The sequence below is a fragment of the Pan troglodytes genome, chromosome 8 (genome assembly GCF_028858775.2).
Source record: "Pan troglodytes isolate AG18354 chromosome 8, NHGRI_mPanTro3-v2.0_pri, whole genome shotgun sequence".
In the NCBI taxonomy this organism is placed as follows: Eukaryota; Metazoa; Chordata; class Mammalia; order Primates; family Hominidae; genus Pan; species Pan troglodytes.
In genome coordinates this window covers 124,322,827-124,334,795 of record NC_072406.2, presented here as the reverse complement: position 1 = coordinate 124,334,795, position 11,969 = coordinate 124,322,827, and the positions used below count along the sequence as shown (strand labels likewise).

General features: G+C 46.3%; 1 protein-coding gene across 1 annotated transcript in view; it reads left to right on the top strand.

Moving 5' to 3' along the window:
* The first annotated feature begins 5,143 nt into the window (after nt 1-5,143).
* GPAM (glycerol-3-phosphate acyltransferase, mitochondrial) overlaps nt 5,144-11,969 on the top strand; it is a 59,822-nt gene continuing 52,996 nt past the window's right edge. Inside the window, exon 1 of the mRNA XM_016919318.4 lies at nt 5,144-5,379. The gene's annotated coding sequence lies outside the window, so the exon portion shown is untranslated. The remainder of the gene's footprint in view (nt 5,380-11,969) is intronic.

Below are 11,969 nucleotides of genomic sequence, written 5' to 3'. Positions count from 1 at the left end.
CCACTCACACCCTTCTCTGAAGGCAACAAAACACATATAGCTAAAAGCAAAGATACATGCATATGAATATATGTGCACACAGAGATGTATTCTCACAGTTATATATGAGTATGGCTCTAGATGCATGTATGAAACCACCCAGTGTTTCCATTTTGCCTACTGCCTAGATAGAGCCAATTTATCAAGACAGGAGAATTCCAATAGAGAAAGAGTTTAATTCATGCAGAGCCTGCAGAATGGCAGACAGGAATTTTATTACACAAATCAATCACCCCAAACATTCAGAGGCTAGGGTTTTTCTAGGATAGTTTGGTGGGCCAGGGAATGGGTGCTGCTGATTGGTTGGGGATCCAATCATAGGGGTGTGGAAAATGGTCCTCCTGCCTGTTCAGTCTACTTCTGGGTGGGGCCACAGATCCAACTGGCTGTCTGGGTGGAGCCATCAGTAGTCAGAAATGCAAAAACCTGAAAAGACATCTAAAAAGGCTTATCTTAGGTTCTACAAGAGCAATGTTATCTGCAGGAGTAATTGGAAAAGTGGCAAATCTTGTGACCTCCAGAATAATGGCTGGTAATTGTTTACCTTAGCAGAATTCAGGCTCCTTTCATTCTCCTGACCTGGTGGTCTTTCATTAGTTTTACAAAGGTGGCTTAGTTTTAGGGAAGGGCTATCATTTAAACTATAAATTAAATGTCTCCCAAAGGTCACTTGGCCAGACCCCAGGAACGATTAAGGGCATTTTGGAGGTTAAAGGCAAATTGGGGTTGCTTAGATCAGATCTCTTCGACTGTCATAATCTCACTGTTATATAATTTTTGCAAAGGGGGTTTCATGTATGCTGCAAACACACACAAGTGATTTTGGTAGTGCTAGAATAATCACAGGAGGGAAAATGTAATAAGTGACAGCTTGCAAAAGACAGAAAGAAAATGAATTTAAGAACTCTTTAGGAGTGGGAGCATGAAATGATAGAAAAATTATGGATTTTGGAGTCAATCTGACGTGCCTGATATGTACTGAGTTCTGTAAGTAATGAAAATAAAAGGGAAATCAAATGAAGTTGGCAGGATCTTGGTGCCACGAATCAAGATCCAGGGGCTGCGAGGTACCTGGCTGGTTCCAGACCTCTGGTACTTCCACATCCCTGCTGTCCTTTCCATCATCCCCACTCCCAGGTGAAAGCACTTTGCACTGGAATCTCCATCTCAGACATGACCTGTGGCCAGGCCCCGTCACCTGTGTGCACTTGGCCTGCTCAGCCTCCTCTCTACCCCCATGGAGAGCTTTACCCCCTTTTGGGAAGGTCCTTTTCTGGTGCTGCTCTGCCAGGGCTGTGGGCTTTGGTTGGGACTGGACAGGTGCTGAGAATCTGGGAGGATGCTGTCACTCTCAGTCACCACATTTGTCGTCCCTGAGTCAGAGGCATTCAAACCAGTGACTCTATCTTGAATAGGGGCTGGTAAAATGAGGCTGAGACCTGCCGGGCTGAATTCCCAAGAGGTTAGGCATTCTTAGCCACAGAACGAGATAGGAGGTTGGGGCAAGATACAGGTCACAAAGACCTTGCTGATACAACAGGATGCAGTAAAGACGCTGGCTAACACCCACCAAAACCAAGATGGCTACAAAAGCAGCCTCTGGTCATCCTCACTGCTCATTATGTATTAATTATAATGCATTAGCATGCCAAAAGACACTCCCACGTGCACCAAGACAGTTTACAAATGCGAAGGCATTTACCCTGTGTAGTCTAAAAAACCTCATGAGTTGAAACCTCAATTCCGGGAACTCCTCACCCCTTTCCTGGGAAATTTGTGAATAATCCATCCCTTGTTTAGCATATAATCAAGGAGTAACCATAAGTATACTCAGTTGAGCAGTCCATGCTGCTGCTCTGTCTATGGAGTAGCTGTTCATTTGTTTCTTTACTTCTCTTAGAAACTTGCTTTCACTTCACTCTGTGGACTTGCCCCAAATTCTTTCTTGCACCAAGAACCCTCTTTTGGTGTCTGAATCAGGACCCCTTTCTGGTAACACCAGGTTGATTTTTTTTTTGTTATACCATCCTACCCAGCGCATCTCCCTTATTGTTTATCTGGTGACCTCTAGGGTTTGGATAAAACATTCCTGGCAATGGATCAAGCTGAGAACTTGGCGAGCCTTCAGTGAAGTCCTCTCCATCTCTCCATAGTCACTCTGTTTCCTCTCCTTTGTAGCCATCTTCCCCTGCATCTTGAGACTCCCATGATCCTTAATCAATTTCCGTGTGCCCCTGCTCTGTATGGCATCCTCCTCAGCCAGTCCTACCCCATCTGCAGTGCTTTCACCCAGAGTTCACCTTCCTCTGACTTGAACAAGCCAGGCAGCTGCAGAGGCACTGCCCTCAGTAGGCTGTTAGGAAGGAAGCAAGTTGATCTCACCTGTGTCTGGGAATCAGCTTTCTATCTTCCTTTGAATCATCAATGGCCAGCTTGCTAGCTCTGTGCCTTTTGGTAAGATATTCAGTCTTTCTGAGCCTTAGGTAAAAATGTTTTAAATGCCAACATAACAGCTATTTGTTGACTTCATTGCCATTTTCTCCATAAACAATGAAGTCCTTTTAAATTTCTTTCTTTTTTTCTCTTGATCTAAACATCTAGGAAGCCAAGACTGAATATGTAGGAGAAGAATAAAGACCTGTTTTGCGTGTGAAGAGTTGGAGTAGGAAGATCACAGGACTTCATTTTGGCTTCAGTTCCTGCCTGGATAGATTTTGGCAAGTTACTCTAAAGTTTCTGATTCTCCAGCACCTCATCTTCGAAAGGGCAATAAAAATACTACCTTCCTTTTGCTTAGGGTTGTAGGGAGGGTTACATGAGACAGAATATATAATTGTGCTTTATGCACTGTGAAAATCTGTGTAAATGTTAGACTTGGCTACTGCTATGACATCATAACTTCTGGCGGGAGAGAAGCCCTTTAATGACTAGCTCTCTCGCTTGCTTTGTTTCTTTCCTGTTTCCCTGCTATGAGGTTGTGAATTCGTGGCTATAAGGGTATGCAAACTTGTACATGAATGTCCATAGCAGCATTATTCATGATATCACAAAAAAAAAAAAACAACAAACAAAACGTGGAAACCACCCAAATGTCCTCCAGCAGATGAATGGTGGATATTTGTGACTGTATAAATTGTAGTATATTTATACTATGTAATATTATTCATCAATAAAAAGAAATGAAGTAAACCTTGAAAACTTTATGCTAAGAGAAAAAAACAGCTGCAAAGGTCACATATCCTATGATTGCATTTATAGGAAATGTCCAGAGTAGGCGTTTCTGATCTATAGAAGACATAGAGTAGATCAGTAGTTGCCTAGAGCTGGATGAGGTGTTGGCAGAGTTGCGGGTGATTGTTAATGGGAAGGGGGTTCTTTATGGGGTGATGGAATGTTCTAAAATTCATTCTGCTCATGGCTGCACAACTCTATGTCTATATTTGAAATCACTGAACTATATATACACTTTAAATGGGTAAATTGTATGGTGTGTGCATTATATTTCAATGAGACGTTATATATCAATTTTTTTTTTTTAAGGAGTGGAGATACACACCTTTGCTTTTTCTCCTTCTTTTCCCAGTAGGAGTGGTGGCTTACACCTGTAATCCCAGCACTTTGGGAGGCTAAGGCAGGTGGATAACCTGAGGTCAGAAGTTCGAGACCAGCCTGGCCAACATGGTAAAACCCCGTCTCTAGTAAAAATACAAAAATTAGCTGGGCATGGTGGTGGGTGCCTGTAGTCCCAGCTACTTGGGAGGCTGAGGCACGAGAATCGCTTGAACCTAGGAGGCAGAGGCTGCAGTGAGCCAAGATCACACCACTGCACTCCAACCTGGGGGACAGAGTGAGACTCTGTCTCAAAAAAAAACAAAAAAGTAATTAATTAATAAAAATAAAAAAGGAGAGGAGATACACACCTTTGCTTTTTCTCCTTTCCCCAGTAGGAGCCCTGCAGGGGGTCCCCTTGGAGAATATTTGACTGTACTTGTCCCTCTGACTTGGATCCTCTTCCTGTCTACCACTGCTGGTTTTGTTGTGGTTCCTTTGGACAGGCCCATACCCTTCAAGACAAGCCCTCTTCACCAGTCCCTGCCATTGGTTCCACTGCACTAAGGACTTCTTTCACAAACTGCTACCTCCTGTGCTGACATTGTTTTGGGAGGGCAGGGAACTGTGCCAGGTTTGGCTCACCTCAGTGCCCCCAGTCAGCACATCTCTACCAGAGTAGATGCAAAATAAATAACTGTTGAACGAATGCATATTTACCTAATAAGAGGGTTCCCCTTAAGTTCCCTTAAATATTGAGCTCTAATATATCAAGACCCTTTGAGGGTTTGTCTACCAGTCTATAGGGCCTGTAAGAGCCTCAGAGGAAGGAGAGGGAGTTTTTAATGCATGTAGTCTTTGCAGCAACTAAGCAGGAAGCGACTGACAGTGTTTAAAGTCACATGGACACAGCTAGCAAGGACCTTTATTCGCCCCTACACCTTCTTAGTTCCCAGAACCTACTCTCTTTACTAGAGCTCTTCATAAGCCGAACAGAGCAATAATAGCTTTGAAAGGGGAGGGTGGCAGCAGCTGGAAAGAGGATGAAGAAATAGAGAAGACCAAAGTCATGACTGCTTAAAGACAAATACGAAATGCACATAAAGCATCTCCAACATCTCTCCACGACCTTCTCAGGGTCACAGTCAGTGAGCTGCACATCTGGTGTCAAATAGGCTCACCCCATGGGGACCCCAGCCCCGCTCAGCCCCAGTCAAGCCTCCCTTCCCCTCAGCAGTGAGAAATGCAAATTGGAAACAGCCAGGCCCGGAGCCTGACGCCCCATGTGAACACTCAAGCTGTGGACACCTCCGCTGAGAATGAGGTTACTGAGCTCAGAGCTTTACTCCCCAGTTAGAAAATCCCCACCAGGCAATGCGAAGAAGACACCATTCATTGCATCATTAAATTGTAACAAGCCCTGAAATGCACTCCAGAAGCCTGGGTCTGTTTGTCCTTGCAGTCGGAAGGAAGCCTGTGATTGGCTGGCCAAGCTCAGCCTAGCAGGCCTTATCTCTGACTGGTTATTATTTGATTAAAGAGGCTTCCTCCTCTTGCGGTGTTTCAAAACTGCATTGGGAGAATTTGCTGCTGCGGGGGGACTCTTTCTGAGGTTACTGTGGAGCACCCAAAGTCTGTCAGCCTCTGGCCGTGCAAACAGGCGCCCAGAGGAACCAGACCTTGCTTCTTATTCACCCACAGCCTGGGACTGTCTTCTCCAGAGTCTCCATCAGCTTTCCTAATCGACTGATTGGAAATAATTCCTCAAACACCACCAAGTCAAGGATACAGGTATTTAAAAACCTGGGGGGCAGGGAGTAATTTCTTAGGATGTCATGACATGAGACACGGGGGTAGGACGAGGAAGCCTGGGAAGCAGCGTGGAATGCAGGAGAGGCAGACACAGTAGGAAGAAGAAAGTCAAAGAAAAGAACTCAGAATCATGGAATTCTATGCAAAGGCAAAACTGAGGTGCTTGGGCATAGTTATTTGCAGCTGACAAGAGGTGCAAGCACGTTTGTGATGTAACATTCACATCTGTGTGCATTTGCTTCTCATGAAATCCTTCCCGAGTTTTTGCTACTCTTTTGGCCTCCATGAAATCCTCCATCCTGGCTCAGAACCCCCAAATCCTGAGAAGGTTTTGGACAGTTTATGAAAAATCTAATTGCTTTAGCTTGAAACGTCACCAAATCTGATTTGCAAACGGCACATGGCCTTCAAAGGCTCTGCTTAGTAGTACAAATCCTGGTACCAATCCTCGTGATGTTGGCTACAGAGGAAAGAGGAGGAGCTGAGAATGTCTTTTATGAAAGTTTGATTCCCACTTTAAGATCTGTGTTTAACGGGTGATATTCATTCTTATCCCCACTGTATTCCCTACTCAGGGTTGTTTTCTGAGCTTGGATCGGGCAGATAGCTTTATGTCAAAGGACTTTCTCACTGTAGAGGAAAGCTGGGCTCCATATGGGGCCAGCAGGATTTAACCATCTGGAATGAAGATCAAAGACAGCAGAAAAGACAGACTTCATTCTCTGTTAGGTTTGGCTGGAGATGGCAGCAGAGGGGAAGATACGATGCAAAACCAAGGAAATCAATACTTTTGTTTTAGTATTGAGTGGAAAAGAATGTTTTTACGGTTTGTCAGTATTCTTAACACTGATTTTTCCCTATATGCATTTCAGGTTAAGAAATAACCATGCCAACCGCATTTCCTCTCTCCACTCTTTGTGGCTGTCTTTATTCCCAAGTACTTCTGTCCGTGTTATCTTAATTCCCAGTGTTGGTATCCAGATCGTCCCTGCTTTGTTAGCCACAGTGGGATGAGTCTGTGGATCCCCCCACAGGATGGTGGAGACGCTTCCTGTGCTGACCGCTGTGGTCCTCAGGGAGCTTTCACTGCAGGGGTCCCGTGGGATTTCCTGAGATTATCCAGAGTATGAGGGCCTAGAAGTTTGTCATAATGACTCATGCTCCTCTTCATAAATTTATGGAAACTGCCAAGAGGTGGAGGACAAGCCCAGTGCAAGGGGTTATACTTCTTGGATGTGATTCTTCTCCGCTCTTTTGGAACATTTTCTCCCTTTGCCATTGCCAGCATAGTCTGGATCCTGTGTGCCTCTTGGGCCTCTTTTCTCATCCTTCTCTACCTCTGTCTCACCACAGAAACACTCTTTCAGTTTTCTGGACCCACCATGGTCGAACCTTATCACATGTTATCTTGTCTGCTTAAAGCATTCTTCACCCTACCCTGCCTCTGGGTCTGACCAAGTCAGGAGATTAGTCAGGTCTCTTTCTGAGTAAATCTACTTCTTCTGCTATGAGGTTAGGGTCCCCTGAACTTCCCCTTATTGGACCACTAACCATATTGTCTTATGATTGCTTGTTTCCTGATCCATTGCCCCCACCAGACTGACAGCTGTGAGGGCAGGGTTCATGCCTTTATAACTCTCAGCCAGGACCCCAGAGCCTAGGAATCTGTGACACCCGGTAGGCTCTTTCTTGTGATAATGGCTAACATCGATGGAGTGTTTTCTATATACCCAACACTCTTCTAAGGGCTTTATCTTATTAACTCAGTCCCCACAATGAGCCACTGAGGTCACTGAGGTGAGTGTCAACCCATTTAACGAATGAGCAAACTATAAGTTAAGGAAACTGCCCAAGTTAACACAGTAAATGGCAGACTTCAGAGCCCATGCTTTTTTTTCTTTACATCTATGTCATCATGACCACTCTAGGGCTGAAAGAGCCAGTGAGAAATGAATGAATGATAGCAGGCTGATGGTAAAAACATTGTAACTGTTTCACATGCTCGGTTGGACCCATTCATTCAGCTGGGCCTACTGAGCACTGACCATGTGCCAAGCTGTGAGCAAGGCTTTGAGAATACAGTGATTAGCAAGCACAGACCCTGAGCTGAGATGCTTTCAGTTCTGAGATCTGCTCTGTTCTCCCTGTCGAGATCAGCTTTCCCGTCCCTCTCACCTGCCTTGGTAGCCAGGGTTAAGCACTTACAGGCTTTCGCCTAAACACGAAGAGGAGCTCCAAATCTGGAGTTTTTCCAGCCTTGAAGTAAGTGCTTAATGAAGCTAGCGTTGTCCGGAAGCTGACTGTATCTCAGGCACTGTGCTGAGTGCTTTGCCCTGGCTGATCTCATATTTCCTCCTTATGAGGTAGAGGGGTTACCACCACCCTGTGTTTCAGATGAACAAACCAAGGCTAAGAGAGCATAAGGAATATGCCCAAGCTGGTAAGTGCTAGAGCTGAGACTCAATGGCAGGCTGGTCTAGCCTCCAAGCCTTTGCCCTTTCCATCAACCAGGGGCTTTCTCGAGACCCTAAGCTTTGGGCTCACTGCATCCTGATGACTGGTTTCTGTTATTAAAAGTAACAGCGAGGCCGGGCACGGTGGCTCATGCCTGTAATCCCAGCCCTTTGGGAGGTCGATGCGGGCGGATCACGAGATCAGGAGATCGAGACAATCCTGGCTAACATGGTGAAATCCCGTCTCTACTGAAAATACAAAAAAATTAGCCAGGCAAGGTTGTGGGTGCCTGTAGTCCCAGCTACTCGGGAGGCTGAGGCAGGAGAATGGTGTGAACCCAGGAGGCGGAGCTTGCAGTGAGCTGAGATCGCACCACTGCACTCCAGCCTGGGCGACAGAGTGAGACTCCATCTAAAAAAAAAAGTAACAGCGAAAACCGGAATTACTTTTGCACCAACCTAATAATATTCCTGTCAGACAGATATTCCTGTCTGTCTGCCTCCCCAGTTACTGAGTTGGGGTTTTCTCCCTGCTTAGTGGTCCTCAGCCCCCTCTTCCTTGACTGGACCCCTGACCTAACATCTTTTCTGACCACTGGTAATTGTGGGCTCCACACTTACGCCTGATTAGGCAAGACGGGGCACCTGCCTGGGGACACCTGCTTTGGGCCGCCCTCAGTCTCCAAGTGGCCCCTCCTCTTCTCTTCTCTCAGGGAATGGTCTTGGAGCATCTGGTTCTAGAACATCACATTTGAAAAAGTCTAAACCAAGGTCCCCAGCTTAAGAAACCCTCATACATCTGTTAATCTTTTGTTAGAAAAGCAGACAGCCTAAGGAAAAAGGTCATTAGAATCCAGAGCTGAATCTTGCTTTTTTCACTTGTTATTTAAATTGTTCAAGCTCTAGTTTCCTCCTTTGTAAAATGGGTGTAATACTTTCTCATGAGGTTACTTTGAGAGTACAGATTCTGTGTTCTGTAAATATGGGTTGTGTGCTTACTGTGTGTGAGGCACACAGCGGGTAGAATAGAGAATGAGGCTGAGAAAGCTGCGTGCCCTTGTGGAACTTGCAGTTGAATGGGGATGACCGACATTTAAAAAATCACACAAAGAAATAGCTCAGTCCCATATGTGATGAGAAAAAGAACAGAGGACCTAGTTTAGATGGGGTGGGAGACCCACTGATGAACCAATAGGATTTGAATCCTTAATAGCCCGCCTCGACCAGAATGCAGGAAGTTCTCAATACTTGCCGCCCTGGCCATGGACCTGCACCTCTCTGGGGCTCAGAGTCTGTGAGAATAAAATGAGGGAGTTGGACTGAATGATTCCTAAGACCGAGTTGGCCACCTCTAGCATTTTGTGATTTGATGGCAGGTTAGATCCAGGTGAAACGAGGGCCTCTGACTCCCTATCCTGGGCTCTTCTTCCCCAGGTGCTTCTGCTGGTGGAGAGAAGCTAGGCCCAAACTCAAGGACGGCAGGAGGAAGAAGTGACCAGTTTTGTCTTCTAGAATCCCCATTCTCTCAGCACCTCCCTCCTACTTCCCCCAGCTGGAGCCCAGTATTCACTCCCCTGGGGTCACTCCTACGGGAAAAACTCCCTAAGCCCCTTTCCAGGAACTACATCCTTCCTGTAGACCCAGTTCTCTGTGTCCTTCCTCTCCAAGCACCTGCACGTCCAGCCTGGGCAGTTAACCCACCTGGGGTGGGATTCTTTGGATGGTGAAATTCTGAGAATAGGAATGCTGCGAGGGCAGCAGGGAGCTGAAGATTTGAGAATAGGCCTAGGTCTGTTCCTTGGCTGCCCATGAGTGCTCCCAATGCTTTCCACTTGACCTCCCCCAGGCTCACGATGTTCCCTTTGCACAGCACACAGTGTCTATTGTGAGCTCTTATTAGTGACATCTCTTACAAATGGCTGGTTAGCATTTTTTCCAGACAGAGCAGAAACTCTGGAGGTGGTGGGGAGGCTAAGTTTGCAGAGGGCGATGAAAGGAAATGCTTAGCCTCAGGCCCCTGAAAGAATGGAGATATCAGCATCTTCAATTCTCTCCCACCTTTCCTGGGTGGGGTTGAGGGGGGCTGTCCCCTTGACCTCCAGAAGCATATGCATTCTTTCTCCATCTCTTCTTCCCTAACTGGGGTCTCACTCTTGCCTTCAGCTGTCTGTTATCCAATACCCCCCATTGTTTGCTGGTCATGGGGCTTAGTGAGACCTCCCGGGGCATTGGTGTTTTAGCCGACGATGCCTGAAGAGAGCAATAATGGTGGGGAAACTGAGGTAGGCATGAGACTTCAGGGCACACAACTCTTCTCCATATGAATTCAAGATTTGAAAACTCCCTGTTTGATGGTGGAGTCATAGAGAGTTGAATGTTAAGAAAGGGACAGAGATGCTATGCAACAAAACTCTAGATCAAGAACATTTCCGAAGAGAGGTTGAATAGGAAGTTGTACTCCAAGGCAATTACCCCCAACAGCTCGTAAGAGGAAAATGATAGTATATGTGCAATGAAATGTTCACTCTCATCCTTCAGTTCCCAGAACTTCAGCCTTGCTATTCCCACCACATGGTACTGGGTTCTCCAACTGCCACAGCACGTCAGACGTAAAACAGGGACCCTGCGTGTCAGGCTGAGTCAGTGCTAATTAAATCATTGCATCACGGCTCCTGGGCTCTCCAGGCACAGGCAGACAGGAGCCCTTTCCCTACCCTGTCCGCCTTGCCTGGGTGCACTTGCTTAGTGAGCTTTGCATGCAAACTCTACCCATGCGCTGTGGGGCTGGCGGGAAGTGTAGCTGTGTTATGGGCTTCAGCATCCTGCCAGAAATCAGATTGGCCATAAAAACACCCAAAATGAGTCTTGAAAGAAAGTGACATTCATTTCCCTGTGGGCTGGACATTCTGCAGGAAAGGGATGGTTGCCGTAGAAATGAACCCTGAAGGCTGCTAGTAACAGTGTCATTCTTTTTTTGAGTCAATTCCAAAAAGTGACTGTGAGGAACAGGGGCCTGGGAAAATTGATAAACCTTGGGACTGAGAGCTCTGCTAGGACTTGGCTATGGGAAAACCAGGGGGACCATGAAGCAGCAGCAGGCAGGAGGCCGGCTTCTCCCCACAATCAGCTCTGTTCCCACTTGGACATCTGCAGGCAATGTGGGAGAGGAGCTGAACTTTTGCTCAGTGGTCCCCCAGGGATGGGGCAGCAGCAATTCTGACTCCCATCAGGCTCCCCTTGGAGCACATTTTAATTATCCTGTGGGTTGATGCTCAGGCTGAGCCCGCTGGGTAAGGTAGGGGTGGGGCCCCTTCCACTACCCAGACAGAACAACACGCACTATTAGATACTAGAAAATGTGCTCTCTAATCCTCCGATTGCATGGATCCGTGAAGCAGCACTGTGCATCCCTGGGGCTTCGCCATCACTCCTTCAGTGCCTGACTACACCATCATTCCTGCCCCATGTCTAATTAGCTCCATGAATCAGGGCAACAAGGCATAGTCACTGCTCTCAAGGAACTCACAGCCCAATGGAAGAGACTGGCAATTAAACAGGCAATTTAGTGCAGCATTACAGAGTGGAAAATGTGACCGGACCATAGAGCAGTGCAGTGTATTCACGGTGCAATGTGTTTCTTCTCAACTGTCCCCGTCCCCAATCCCTGTCCTTGCCCTGAACACCATCTCCATTCCAGCTGGGTCTCAAATCTGATCCTTCTCCAGCCAATGCCAGTGGTTGTTTAGCATTCATGGCACCCACATTCCAGACAGCAGATAGCTGTTGGCTTATGATGTTTTTTCCAGTCTAGGGTGAATGTATTCAATTTGAGGAACTTCCCTTCGTTTTGAGAGTCTATCCTTCCTGCTTGTTGGGATTTTAAAGCATTACTTCTTTTATCAAATGATGGGGTTAGTTGATTGGCAATTTATGTTTAATTTAATTTTAATATTATGACTGGGCAGAATTAAAAAATTAGTATCCCTTGGTTTACTGCACTGTAATAGCTCAGAGTCCGAGAAGCATTGTTCAAAAAGCTGCTTGTCACCGAGGCTAACATTCATGCCTAAACCCATGCAGGAGCCCTTGGGATATCCTTCTTAGTTTCTGATTTCC